The sequence below is a fragment of the Trachypithecus francoisi genome, unplaced genomic scaffold (assembly GCF_009764315.1).
Source record: "Trachypithecus francoisi isolate TF-2019V2 unplaced genomic scaffold, Tfra_2.0 Lachesis_group0, whole genome shotgun sequence".
NCBI lineage: Eukaryota > Metazoa > Chordata > Mammalia > Primates > Cercopithecidae > Trachypithecus > Trachypithecus francoisi.
In genome coordinates this window covers 63,803,543-63,815,772 of record NW_022681453.1, presented here as the reverse complement: position 1 = coordinate 63,815,772, position 12,230 = coordinate 63,803,543, and the positions used below count along the sequence as shown (strand labels likewise).

The following is a 12,230-nucleotide window of genomic DNA, read 5'->3' as shown; positions in this document are numbered from 1 at the left end:
AAATGCCCAAGAATGTGAAAAGAATCTGACTTGAGGAGCCACTAGGTTCTCACCTGGGCCCCAGGAAACAAGAGGCATCTTGGGGTGAGAACAGTGCTGTCCACTTCCGCTGCGCACCATTCGTTCCAAGTGCTTTACCGTATTAACTCATGGAAGCCTCACAACTACCCTATGAGGTAGATGGATTTTTTTTTTCAGGGAAGGAAACTGAGGCACAGAGAGGCAACTGGGATTCAAACATTGTGTTGCCACTGCTGCGGCAATGCTTGTCCAAGGCTGCAGGGAGTCTTGGACGAGTGCCAGGGGCTCCAGGTGGTCCAGCTGGGACCCTGCAGAGGGGTCCAGAGAGACCCCTCCCCTAGCCCAGCCCATAGAGCCCCCACTAGCCTGCCCTAAAAAGGAGCCCTAAGAAAGGAAAATCTGGCCTCCTTATCTCCTGGGGGAAAGGAATGCACTCTCCCTCCCGCCAGGCTAAGGGGCTGTTTTAACGGGAAGTCTCCACCCCGGCTGTGGGTTCCTCCCAGCCACCACTTATTCCTTCTGGCTGTCTCTGCCTCTGGCATCCCACTTCTCATGCTTCAACTCCTGACCTCCAACACCCCCAAAATAATCCTAACTCAACTCACGGCCCCCTCAAATCAGCTGCCCCTGCACAGCTCCAAGCTGGTCAAGGAGTCTGCCCTGCCCCACTGTTGCTTGGATATCCTCTCTAGGCAGGCAGCTGAGAGGGGGTGGGAGGTCAAGTGGCCCCTGCAGGGAAGGGGCAGCCAGTATCAACACACAAGCAGAGCCCCCCTCCTGCCAAGCACCAGGCTGAAAATATTCACTTGCTCAGACCCCTTCCCCACCAAGTTCTGCAGCCATAGGCAGCTCTCCCCCACCCCAAGTCCTACCCAAGAAACAGAGCAGGGCCTTCCTTAGAATCCCATGGCTAAAGGTTCAGTATCATAGAACTGTAGAAAGTTAGCATCACAGCACTCTTTAGCCTTAAATCCATTTTACTGATGGGAAAGCTAAGGCCTGAGAAAGGAGGCGCCCACATCACAAAGTTAGCAGCTGGGGCCAAGCCCTTGTCCAATATGTCCTATGGGTCCCCATTTCTCTGCTGTTACTGGCTGGCTACTTGCCTGTTTTTTCCACTAGACTATGAGCTAGGTGGGGGCAGGCACCATGCTCTCTTATTTTCTGGGGTATCTCCAGCACCTAGCCCCAGGGGACATGCAAAAAATATAAAACATTAATATTAACAAACAATAGAAACAACCCAAATATCCATCCACAGATGAATGGATAAACAAAATGTGGTATATCGATACAATGGAATATTATTCCACCATAAGAAGGAATGAATTTCTGATGCATGCTACAACACAGATGAACTTTGAAGACATCATGCTAAGTGAAAGAAGCCAGACGCAAAAGGACAAATGTTGTATAATTCCCTTTATAGTAGTTCCCCTTTATCCACAGGGCATCCATTCCAAAACCCTCAGTGGATGCCTGAAATGGCAGATAATACCAAACCCTGTATATACTATGTTTTTTCCTGTATATACATACCTGTGATCAAGTTTAACTTATAAATTAGGCTCAGTAAGAGACTAGCAACAATGACTAATAATAAAACACAATTATATTGTAATAAAAATTTTACGAATGTGGTCTCTCTCCCTCATCTCGAAATGACTTTTTTATTCTTTTCTTTCTGTTTTTGGGGGGGTGGCGGGGACAGGGTCTTGCTCTGTCGCCCCGTCTGGAGTGCATTGGCACGATCACAGCTTACTGCAGCCTCCAGCTCCCAGGGCTCAAGTGATCCTCCCACTTCAGCTTCCAGACTAGCTGAGACTACAGGCCAGTGCCACCATGCCCAGCTAATTTTTTATATTTTTTGTAGAGACAGGGTCTCACTTTGTTGCCCAGGCTGGTCTCAAGCTCCTGAGCAGAAGCAAGCCTCCCACCTCAGCCTCCCAAAGTGCTGAGATTATAGGCATGAGCCACTGCGCCTGGCCCAAAATATCTTATTGTACTATACTATTTTCATCTATTTTTGGACCACTGTTGACCATGGATAACTGCAACTGTAGAAAACAAAACTGTAGATAAGGGGAACTACTGCATATGAAATATCTAGAATGGCAAATTCAGAGGGGCAGAAAGTACCATAGAATAGAGGTTACTGGGGGCAGAGTTTCTGTTTGGGGTGATGATAAAGTTTTGGAAGCAAATGGTTAGGACAATTGCAAAACAGTATGAATGTAACTAATGCCACCGAATTGTACAGTTAAAAATGGTTAAAATGGCAAAGTGTGTGCTATGGATATTTTACTGCAATAAAAAAAAATACACAAGCCATTTCTTTCCACAGCACCCTCCCCGTGGATCCTCAGAGATGCCACCTTGCTTAAGGCCTGGGCTCCTTCCTGCCATACAGATGTGGGAATAGAGGATAAAGGGGGCTTCCTGCCCAAGGCTGGCAGAAGGTAAGGACAGAGCCACAGGCCCTGCCTACTAGCTGTGGCCTCCCTCGGAATGCAGTGGCATGATCACGGCTCACTGCAGCCTCTACCTCCCAGGGCTCAAATGATCCTCCCACTTCAGCCTCCCGACTAGGTGGGACTACAGGCCGACGCCACCATGCCCAGGTATTTTTTTACATTTTTTGTAGAGACAAGGTCTCAGTTTGTTGCCACAGGGAACACCTCTTCTCACCACAGGAAGGTCCTTCCTTCACGAGAAGCGAGGCGGGGAAGCTGTCCAGCAAGCCCTCTGACCACCAGTCACCAATGTAGGCAGAACTCACTGTGTGCTCAGGGGTTTAGGTGGAAAGGACCATTGTGCTCAGGAGTTTGCTGACGTCTGGAGTCCGTGGAGTTTTACTCAAGGGTGAGGTGTGTGAGCATTTGCAGCAAAGCTGTCAAGAAATACAAGCTGCAGCGTCTCAATATCAAGCATGCCCAACTCCCAGGGAAGACTTCCGCAAAATCAAGGGTGCTGTTGTCCTAGTCCTATGGTCAGCACATGTTCTCATTTTCAAAACTTTCCTGGTCACTGGGACCCAAGGCCTGGGAGCAGCGTTTAACCTGCGGTCCCACTAAATGACAGCTGGCCTTGAGTGAGTGTGCCTTTAACCCGGGCTGCCCTGGGCTAGTGCCATATCACCTGACCTTGCAGCTCCAGGCTGCACCCCGCTTCCCTTTGTGGGGCTGGCAGAGGCGCTCTGCTCTCCACCTCCTGGCTCTGAGAGGAGGAAACCAGAAGTGGCCCCTTCCGGTGTCTGTGTGTTCTTTTGCAAGCCGTTGTGTGCCTTTTCTGCAGGCGCTTATGGAGAGTGAGGTGTGTTTGTACCATCTCCCTGTCAGATTAGGAATCCTCAAGGTCAGAGACAAGTTCAAGCCTCCCTTGGGATCCCCTCCTCATCCCCAGGTGGCTGCAGTCACTGGGGTGCTGGATGAGTCCAGTGACCATACATCCTGCCCCACATCCTGCCTGGACAGCCTGGGAAGTGTTTTGATGACTGATCAACCCAGAGAGCACACGGGGAGAGCAAGAGGAGAAGAAAGGATGCTGCTGCTCTTGACTGAACGTGACTGAGGTGCTCCAGGAAACTACCTTGGTATGCAAAGTATAGTCCCCAACCTGCGGCATTGGAACCTTCATTTTAACAAGCTCCCCAGATCCTGAAGCACTGTCTTAGAGTATAACCCCGGGCCTCCAGGGAACTTTTCTTCCAGGACAAGCAATGATAATGACAATGACTTTTTATTGAGCACCTACTTTGTGCCAGGCATGACACTAGGCCTCTTATAAACATTATCTTATTTTATGCTTTGGCAACCCAGCGAGGCAGGCGCTATTACCTGCTTTTCAGAAACAAAGAGAGCAGGTCAGAGAGGTTACCTAACTTGATCAAATCCATGTAGCAAATTACAGCTGAGCTGAAACTTGAAGCTGGAGGTCTGACTCCAAAGCCATGTCTCTGATGACTGTAGTATATGTGATGCAATCTTTCACATCAGGCCAGCAGTGACAGCCACTTGCCAACTCTCTATGGGGCCCAGAGGTCTAAAGGCAAAGGCAATCCCCAGGCAGATGTCTAGAGGCTGCCCCCTTGCCTAGTGCTGGCCTACGGTGTGGACACCTATGTGTTGGGGTTAGGTCAACCCTACGGCAGAGGCCTCGATATTTCTTCAGAACACATCCCTGAAGATGAAGGTGCGTGCCTCAGTCCCCAGGGAGCATCAAGATCCAGGCAAGATCCAGGTAAGTTGGATTGTGAGCAGGTCTGGAAGCTCTAGCACTGGCCTTGTCTGGGTCCTGGAGTGAGGGTCGCAAGGAGAAGAGTGGGGGTGGGGGATGGGGGCCCACACGGGTCCTTTGTATATTATTTAACTTTCAAATTTGCGATTTGGGGCATCATCTCCTGCCAGCCTCAGGAGGCAGCACTCTCCTGCCAGCTCTACCTCTGGGTTACCTCCCACCCCCCACCCTCGGCCAGCACTCACAGGCTCTTCACACCACAGAGCCCACTCCTGCACGCCCACTCTCAGCCCAGAACTTCCCACCTTGTTCTCTGGGTCTGTAGCTGGCCGCCTTGCTCCCCACCCAAACGTGAGTGATTTGAGGGCACATCTCCCACTTTGTGCCTTATACAGACCCACCATCCTGCCTCCTACCTGAGGAGGTACCCCCAAAATGGTGAAGCCAGAAGTGCCTTCAGGTACGCTTCTACAGTCACATGACGGGTAATCTGCAAATTCCCCACAGCCAGGGGACACGTGCCACGTGCAGTGAGAGGAACACAAACCAGCAGTCGGGGGCACAGGCGGGATGTGTCAGCCCACCCCTCCGCGGTCACCCACCGCTTCCTCGGAACTCCCAGCTGCTCAGGGCTGAGGTAGGCGAGGCTCAGAAGTGTGGAAGGGCCCTCCCCAGCTGGTGATTTCATGTGTCAGGCATCCATCCCCTGAACGGAACGCCCAGCCAGGGAGCTGGGCCAGCCCATCCCTTCTGCCCACAGAGTCACAGAGGGGGAGCAGACTCAGGGGTCAAAGCTGGGCAGCGCTCACTTGTACTTCCTTCTGCAACCTTTACCAGGACACACGGCCTCTTCAACCCATGGCTCCTTTCTCTGATCCCCAAGCCAAAGCCAGCAAATCAGAATAATTCAACAGAGACAGCTGGGTCGTGGGATCAGCGTAGGGGCTTGGAGCCAGGGCTCTGGGATTCTGGTCAGCCATTTTTTCTTCATCAGAATCAATCTCAGAATAAGAGGGAGGCCTAAGGCATGCCTGCTGCTGGCCAGGGGTGATGGGGACCACTGCCCACAGAAAGCCTTCTAACAAGGGCTGGATCCAAACAATCAGGGAACAAGGATGCCTAAAGCATTCGTTTCTCACCTAACTAGAGAAATATTAAATGTGCAACTCACATAATTTGACAAACAAGAACCACCAACATAAAATAAGTGTAATACTGAAAATATTCAACAGGTGGAACAAGTCAAAGAACATGCTTTGCTTCCTATTCAGGCTAGGAAGGGAGAGAAAGAGAAGGAATGGAAGCCGAGGAGGGATGGGGAGATGGCAAAGTGGGGGCAGAGGAGAAAAAGAGAGACAAAAGGATTGGGGTGAAAAAACAGAGACAAGCATAAAGGAAGAAAGGATGAGGCAGAAAGAAAAGAGGAGGGAGAGTAGGTGGATTTGGGGGAATGCTGGACAATTGGTCAGGCTTGGTCTGCAGAAGTTCAGAAATCCTTACCTGGACATGAGCCTTTGTTTATAATTCTTCACTGTTCTAACCCTTTAAAATGCCTCTGTTCTAATCCTTAATCTTTCTCCCTTCAGGTCAAGAATGCCTTTGAGAATCTGGCAGTACTTCTGAACCCTGTCCTGGAAAAATACACTTATTTTCATACAATTTTGCATGCAACTTCAGGGGCTCAAGGACTCTTTGTTAAAAATACTTATTCTAGAAACTCCACTCTGATTGGGAGACCCATATCTCCCCTTTTACCATTGGGGAGACCCAATGGTAAAAGCAAAAACACCTCAACTGCCAGATGAAAGTAAAATGAGGGTAGGATGTGTTGTATTCAAGTCATCACATTGAGCTTTAATTACACCATTGGCTTCAGTGACAGAATTTGGGGCCTAAGCGTCTTTTCCTGGTCACTACCCCAACAGTCGTATTGGAAGCAAGGCTGGCTACTCCAAGGGGTCTACTGTGTACATGGATGGTTATTTTGCAGTAAAGGGCCTGTCTTTGACCCAGGTAACAATGTGTGAGTCATATTAACCCTTTACAGATCAATAGGATTAGTAAATCCTATATATGTAGTAGTTTCCAAATCTGAATGTACATAAGAATGTCCAGTATGCTTATCTAAAATGTAGATTACTAGTCCAAAATTTGAGAGTATGGATCAGATTGTTTTTCTAATGAGTTTCTAGATAATTCTGATACAGGAAATTCCCACAGCAAACGCTGAGACACACTGTTCTCAGAGAAAATTCCAAGTCTGAGAGGCTGAGCTTCTGGTTCCACAGGTCAGCTGATTCTCTACTCCTTGCAGTGCAGTTCTTGTACACTAGGGGACAGGACTGAGCGCATATGCAAGGGCACCGCAAGACGAGGTTTGGACTACTGCATCAAAAAGGCTACCTTTACAGGGGAAAATAGAATGAGCAGTGCAGAACATGAAAGGTATAGTGCCCGGTGAAACCTTCCTAGGGCCTTGAAGGCAGTAGTTCCCAGATCTGACTTAAAAAGCATGATAAGGCCGGGCGCGGTGGCTCAAGCCTGTAATCCCAGCACTTTGGGAGGCCGAGACGGGCGGATCACGAGGTCAGGAGATCGAGACCATCCTGGCTAACACAGTGAAACCCCGTCTCTACTAAAAAATACAAAAAACTAGCCGGGCGAGGTGGCGGGCGCCTGTAGTCCCAGCTACTCGGGAGGCTGAGGCAGGAGAATGGCGTAAACCCGGGAGGCGGAGCTTGCAGTGAGCTGAGATCCGGCCACTGCACTCCAGCCTGGGCAACAGAGCGAGACTCCGTCTCAAAAAAAAAAAAAAAAAAAACCATGATAAAAAACTACCTGGAGCCCTTCTTACAATCCAGATTCCCAGGCCTCAGGCTATTAGGAAACACGCGCACGCGCGCGCGCACACACACACACACCCCAAGTTTCCTCAGGGATTCTGATACACATGCAAGTATCACAACTTGTTTGTTTATGGCTCTTCAAGCCCAAGGGTATTTTGATCACGATACCAGATCACTATTATAAAGAGCCTTCAAAAAACTAAAGTGCCCTTATAATTCTAAAGCAAAAACCAGTGAACATTACCAGGGTTTTCTTCTTCTTTTCTCTTTCTCTTCCTCCCCCTCTTTCTTTTTCATTGAGGAGACTAATTGGAGAAGGTGGGCCACACTGGAATGCCCTGAATGGGTTCCAGATGGTGAAGTCATTGGCCTCTTGGCCCAACTGTTCCTCCCTTTTCCCTGGAGTGCTATACAAATATTATCATTTTCTGACTGCGCAGTGACATGAAAATGGTTGAGAGGCTCTAGGTCAGGTGTAAAAGAAACTCATGGAAAGGGAAGAACAGCTCGGTCCAAAAGAAATTGTGGAGATACTTTCCGATTCTCCGCAAGGTGGAGAATCCCAGATCAGATGCCAAGCCCAGCATGGATTGGTTTGGACTCGTCATGGTGTCCGATCCACACTGGGTTTGGCATCTGATCTGGGACTGTGAGGGGGTGGGGTGGGTCTCAAGAGAAATGCTAAAGCGGCAGCCCTGCTTCAGGCTGCTTAGCAGAGTGGTGGCAACAGGGAAACCCGGGCACAGATTGCAGATCCCCCGCCCGGGGAGGATGACCCTGATAATAAGACTGTCTTACATTTATTTAGAATCTTCCTTTGCCAAGGCAATCGTATTTATAGTAGTTGCTCATTTTGAGTATAATTTTTTAAAAACATTTTGATTTTCTGAAATTTGGATGTCTTACAAGCAACATGAGGACTTAATGTAACGCTTTTTTCCACCTGAAAATTTGGTGTAACTTAAAATTGATGGTGACTTGGAATTGAGGAAATACGTTTTATTACCTCATTTAATCTCTAAATAACCTGTGAGACATATATTATTCTCTATTTTCTAGAGGAGGAAACTGATGCTTAGGTGATTTCCCCAAGGTCACGGATGGAGAAAGTGGCAGAGCCGGGACTAAAATCCAGGTTCCAGTATTTCTTCCCTGATAATGTATGAGCAGATTTGTTCATACAGTAGGAATTTGGGATTACAGAGTAATTTCTCCAGGAGAACTGCTCCAAAAAGTGACTGCCACCCAGAGTTACTGGGGCAGAGAAAGCAAGAAGTGACTTTCCTTTCGCTTCAAGTAGAAATTTGAGGGAAAAAAATAGAAATGTATATAGGTTTATTTGGTGGCTGTTCTTTGTTTGCTTTAGGCAATAACAAAAGTCCCTTGATTACTTTAGGGACTTCAGAATGTACCATGCTCATTCCTCACGCCACGATCACCTCTGGTACATGTGAGTTTAAAATGGTGCTATGGCCAGGCACAGTGGCTCACGCCTGTAATCCCAGCACTTTGGGAGGCCGAGGCAGGCGGATCACGAGGTCAGGAGATTGAGACCATCCTGGCTAACATGGTGAAACCCCGTCTCTACTAAAAAATACAAAAAATTAGCTGGGTGTGGTGGCAGGCACCTGTAGTCCCAGCTACTTGGGAGGCTGAGGCAGGAGAATGACGTGAACCCAGGAGGCAGAGCTTGCAGTGAGCCGAGATCGTGCCACTGCACTCCAGCCTGGGCGACAGAGCAAGACTCCGTCTCAAATAAATAAATAAAATGGTGCTCATTCGGTCATTACAGATTCACTGCTTAAGTTTGTTACTTTATTTACTTTAGAATGTTTTTCATTTTTGAGAATCAGGATTCTAAAGTGTCATACCTTTAAAAATCTAGCATTTTGATTTCTGCAAGTCCAAGAGGATGCAGGAAGAAATTTAACAGAAGAAACCATCTTCAAAATAATAAAACCCAAAAGTTATTCTCTACAATATCCAGTAAGTGCTTATTTTCTGGAAAACAGTTGGCAGGGGAAGGAGAAGAAGGAACCACCCCTCCTCCCAAAACTCAAAGAAAAAATAACTACTTTGGACATACTATTTCTAATCCTTAAAAAACACCCTTCCTGGAAGGTATTTCTTTCCATTAGACAGATGAACAAACTCAAAGGGTTTCGGTGACTTGCCCACAGCCACACAGCTAACAAGAAGCATGTGTTCTGATAGCATTAATCAGAAAAGCACATATTGCTGACATGGATTCCCTGTTTCATGAGGGGAGGGACCATCGCTATCCTATTCTCTGCTGTATCCCAAAGCCTACCTCCTGGCACCCCGTTGGCTTCAATGACTACCTATGGGGTGGGTGGATGGGAGGAAGAAAGAAAGGGAGGTGGAACAGGTGTGTGTGCAGCCAGGTGCTCTGTCCACCCTGCCACTCCTCTTCTTTGGAGACAGTGCTCTGACAATCTGTTCCATCAACTCCATTCTCCTGAGACTCTCATCACACTTTCACAAGCTGCTCAGATTACATTTCCTAGGACTGTGTCCATCCATCTGCCTCACTGGATGCTGATCCACTCTGGTGTGTTTTCCAGTCAGTCACTCAGCAAAGTGCAACGGAGAGCCAACTACGTGCCTGGTACTTTCCAAGATGCTGGGATAAAACGGCAATAAGATGGGATTCCTGTGTTTGAGGTTCTTACAGCCTGAAAAACAATGACCTCTGCATTTCCAACTCAGCACCGCGTGCCCTCAATATCCAACGTATGGGGATTTTCTGTAGCTGACTATCAAACTCTCTCAGCTACCACCAGTGCTTCTTTCTGCTATTTCTGATGCCTCGTTTTGTTACTTTCAGAGACATCAAATGATGGCCCCAGTTGAGGGACTCTTCTCAATAGCATATTCTTGTGCTTCTTCATTTAGGACACATCTCCCATGCTGGGAAGTATGAGACAAATACCAGGAGTTGGGCAAGTGTCACACTAAGTTCTGACCCTGGCTGGGCAGCCTGCTGACTTCCAAGAGATAATGAATTTTTTGTATTTATTTATTTATATTTTTTTGAGATGGGGTCTCACTGTCTCATCCACGCTGGAGTGCAGTGGTGTGACCTTGGATCACTGCAACCTCCACCTCCCAGGTTCAAGCCATTCTCCTGCCTCAGCAGATGAGATGATGTGGGGGCGGATGACGCAGGCATCGTGACACAGCACTTCGCTATTATTGGCCTTGAGCTCTGGACTAGCTGGGGTTACAGGCATGCAACACCACACCCAGCTAATTTTTGTATTTTCAGTAGAGACAGTGTTTTACCATGTTGGCCAGGCTGGTCTCAAACTCCTGACCTCAGGTGATCCAGCCACCTTGGCCTCCCAAAGTGCTGGGATGGCAGGAGTGAGCCACAGTGCCCGGCCAGAGAATGAATTTTAAAATCAAGTTTTATTATGGGGAAACTGAAGACCCACAGATATTAGGGTGCTGGCCTAGGGTCCCACAGACAGTGGTAAAGAGAACACTGGCTTCAAGTCTCCCAGTGCAAAATACTTTAACTACCATCCCCTTTCACTTCACTAGTTAGCAACTTCGCAAACTGCATTTTCAATGCCATGCCCTACATGGGACTTATGTGTCCTGCTTGTTTTCTAATTCAGTCAGTGAAGAGCAGGTGGCCCCAGCCGCTGGAAACAGTGTGAGCTTGATGGTTAAGGACATGAACCCTGAGGTCAGAAGCCAGGGCTCAAATTCAGGCTCCATTGCTGACCAGCTGGATAACTGCTGGGCAAGATAACCTCTCTGAACCTCAGTTATCTCATCTTTATCATAGGGATAATAACAGCACAGGGACCCCGTGGATATCGTTAGGATATAATGAGATATATAATGCTGAGTATAGCACCTGGCACATAGAGAATGCTCAATAAACATTAGCTATTACAGTACCCCCCTCCCTTATCCATCAGGGGCACATCCCATGACCCCAGGGGATGCCTGAAACCACGGATAGTACCTAACCCTATATACACCATGTTTTTCCTATATATACATACCTAGGGTAAAGTTTCATTTATAAATTAGGCACAATAAGATATCAACCACAATAATTCATAATAAAACAGAACAACTCTAACAATATACTATAATAAAAGTTACGTGAACATCTCTCTCTCAAAATAGCTTACCATGCTCTATTCACCCTTCTTCTTGTAATGATGTAAGAAGATAAAATGCCTACGTGATGAGAAGTGAGGCAGATGACGCAGGCATCATAGCACTTGACTATTATTGGCCTCGAGCTCAAGTCCTCTGCTACGTGACAGTTGATCTGATAACCAAGCCAGGTACTAAGTGACTGATGTGTACTGTATGGCCACACTGGACAAAGCAGGGTTCACATCTCGGGTGAGATGGTGCAAGATTTCATCATGCTACTTACTCAGAATGGTGGGCAATTTAAAACTTACGAACTGTTTGTTTCTGGAATTTTCCATTTGGTATTTTCAGACTGTGGTTGACCACGGGTAATGGAAACCATGGAAAGCGAAGCCGTGGGTGGGAGGGGGCTACTGTGTTACTTTCCTTGCTCACCTCACCACCTTCAAATCTTAAATTCAAGAAATGTACAGCAATATGAATTGACCCAGGACTTTTTTCTCATCTCAATAAATTATTCCACTTAACTTTATTCTCTGCTTACAGCAGAAATATACTCAGTGTTTCAAAAAGTATTAATTTTATCCAGGTCGTTTGGTAAAGAATGTCTGATAAGGACACCATGAGATTCTGATGCAGGAATTGATGTAGACATCTGACATAATTTTCTGATGGCTTATTAGAAATAAGTTTGAAAGGACTAAGAGCTGGGTAACAGTTGATGAACCACTTTTCTTAATCATTATTGCTTACTCTTGCAAAAAATAAAAACTCAGCTTCATAACTCAATTATTTTTAATTTTTCAGAAAAGTGGCACATATTCTCAGAGAAGCAAGGGAAATTCCCCTTCACATCCCTAGACTGTATGCTCAGGGTGAAAGACACTATTGTTTGGGCCACAGACTTGTGAGCCAGACATGATTTTCACATGCAAATGGGGGCCACATACAGAGATAATCCAGGCCCCGGGCCAGGCACAGACC

At 47.3% G+C, this 12,230-nt stretch overlaps 1 protein-coding gene across 1 annotated transcript in view; it reads right to left on the bottom strand.

Annotated features, from left to right (window-relative positions):
• The window catches only part of SLC12A8 (solute carrier family 12 member 8), a 136,641-nt gene that overhangs the window by 67,788 nt on the left and 56,623 nt on the right, over window positions 1-12,230 (bottom strand). The gene's annotated exons all lie outside the window — the stretch shown is intronic.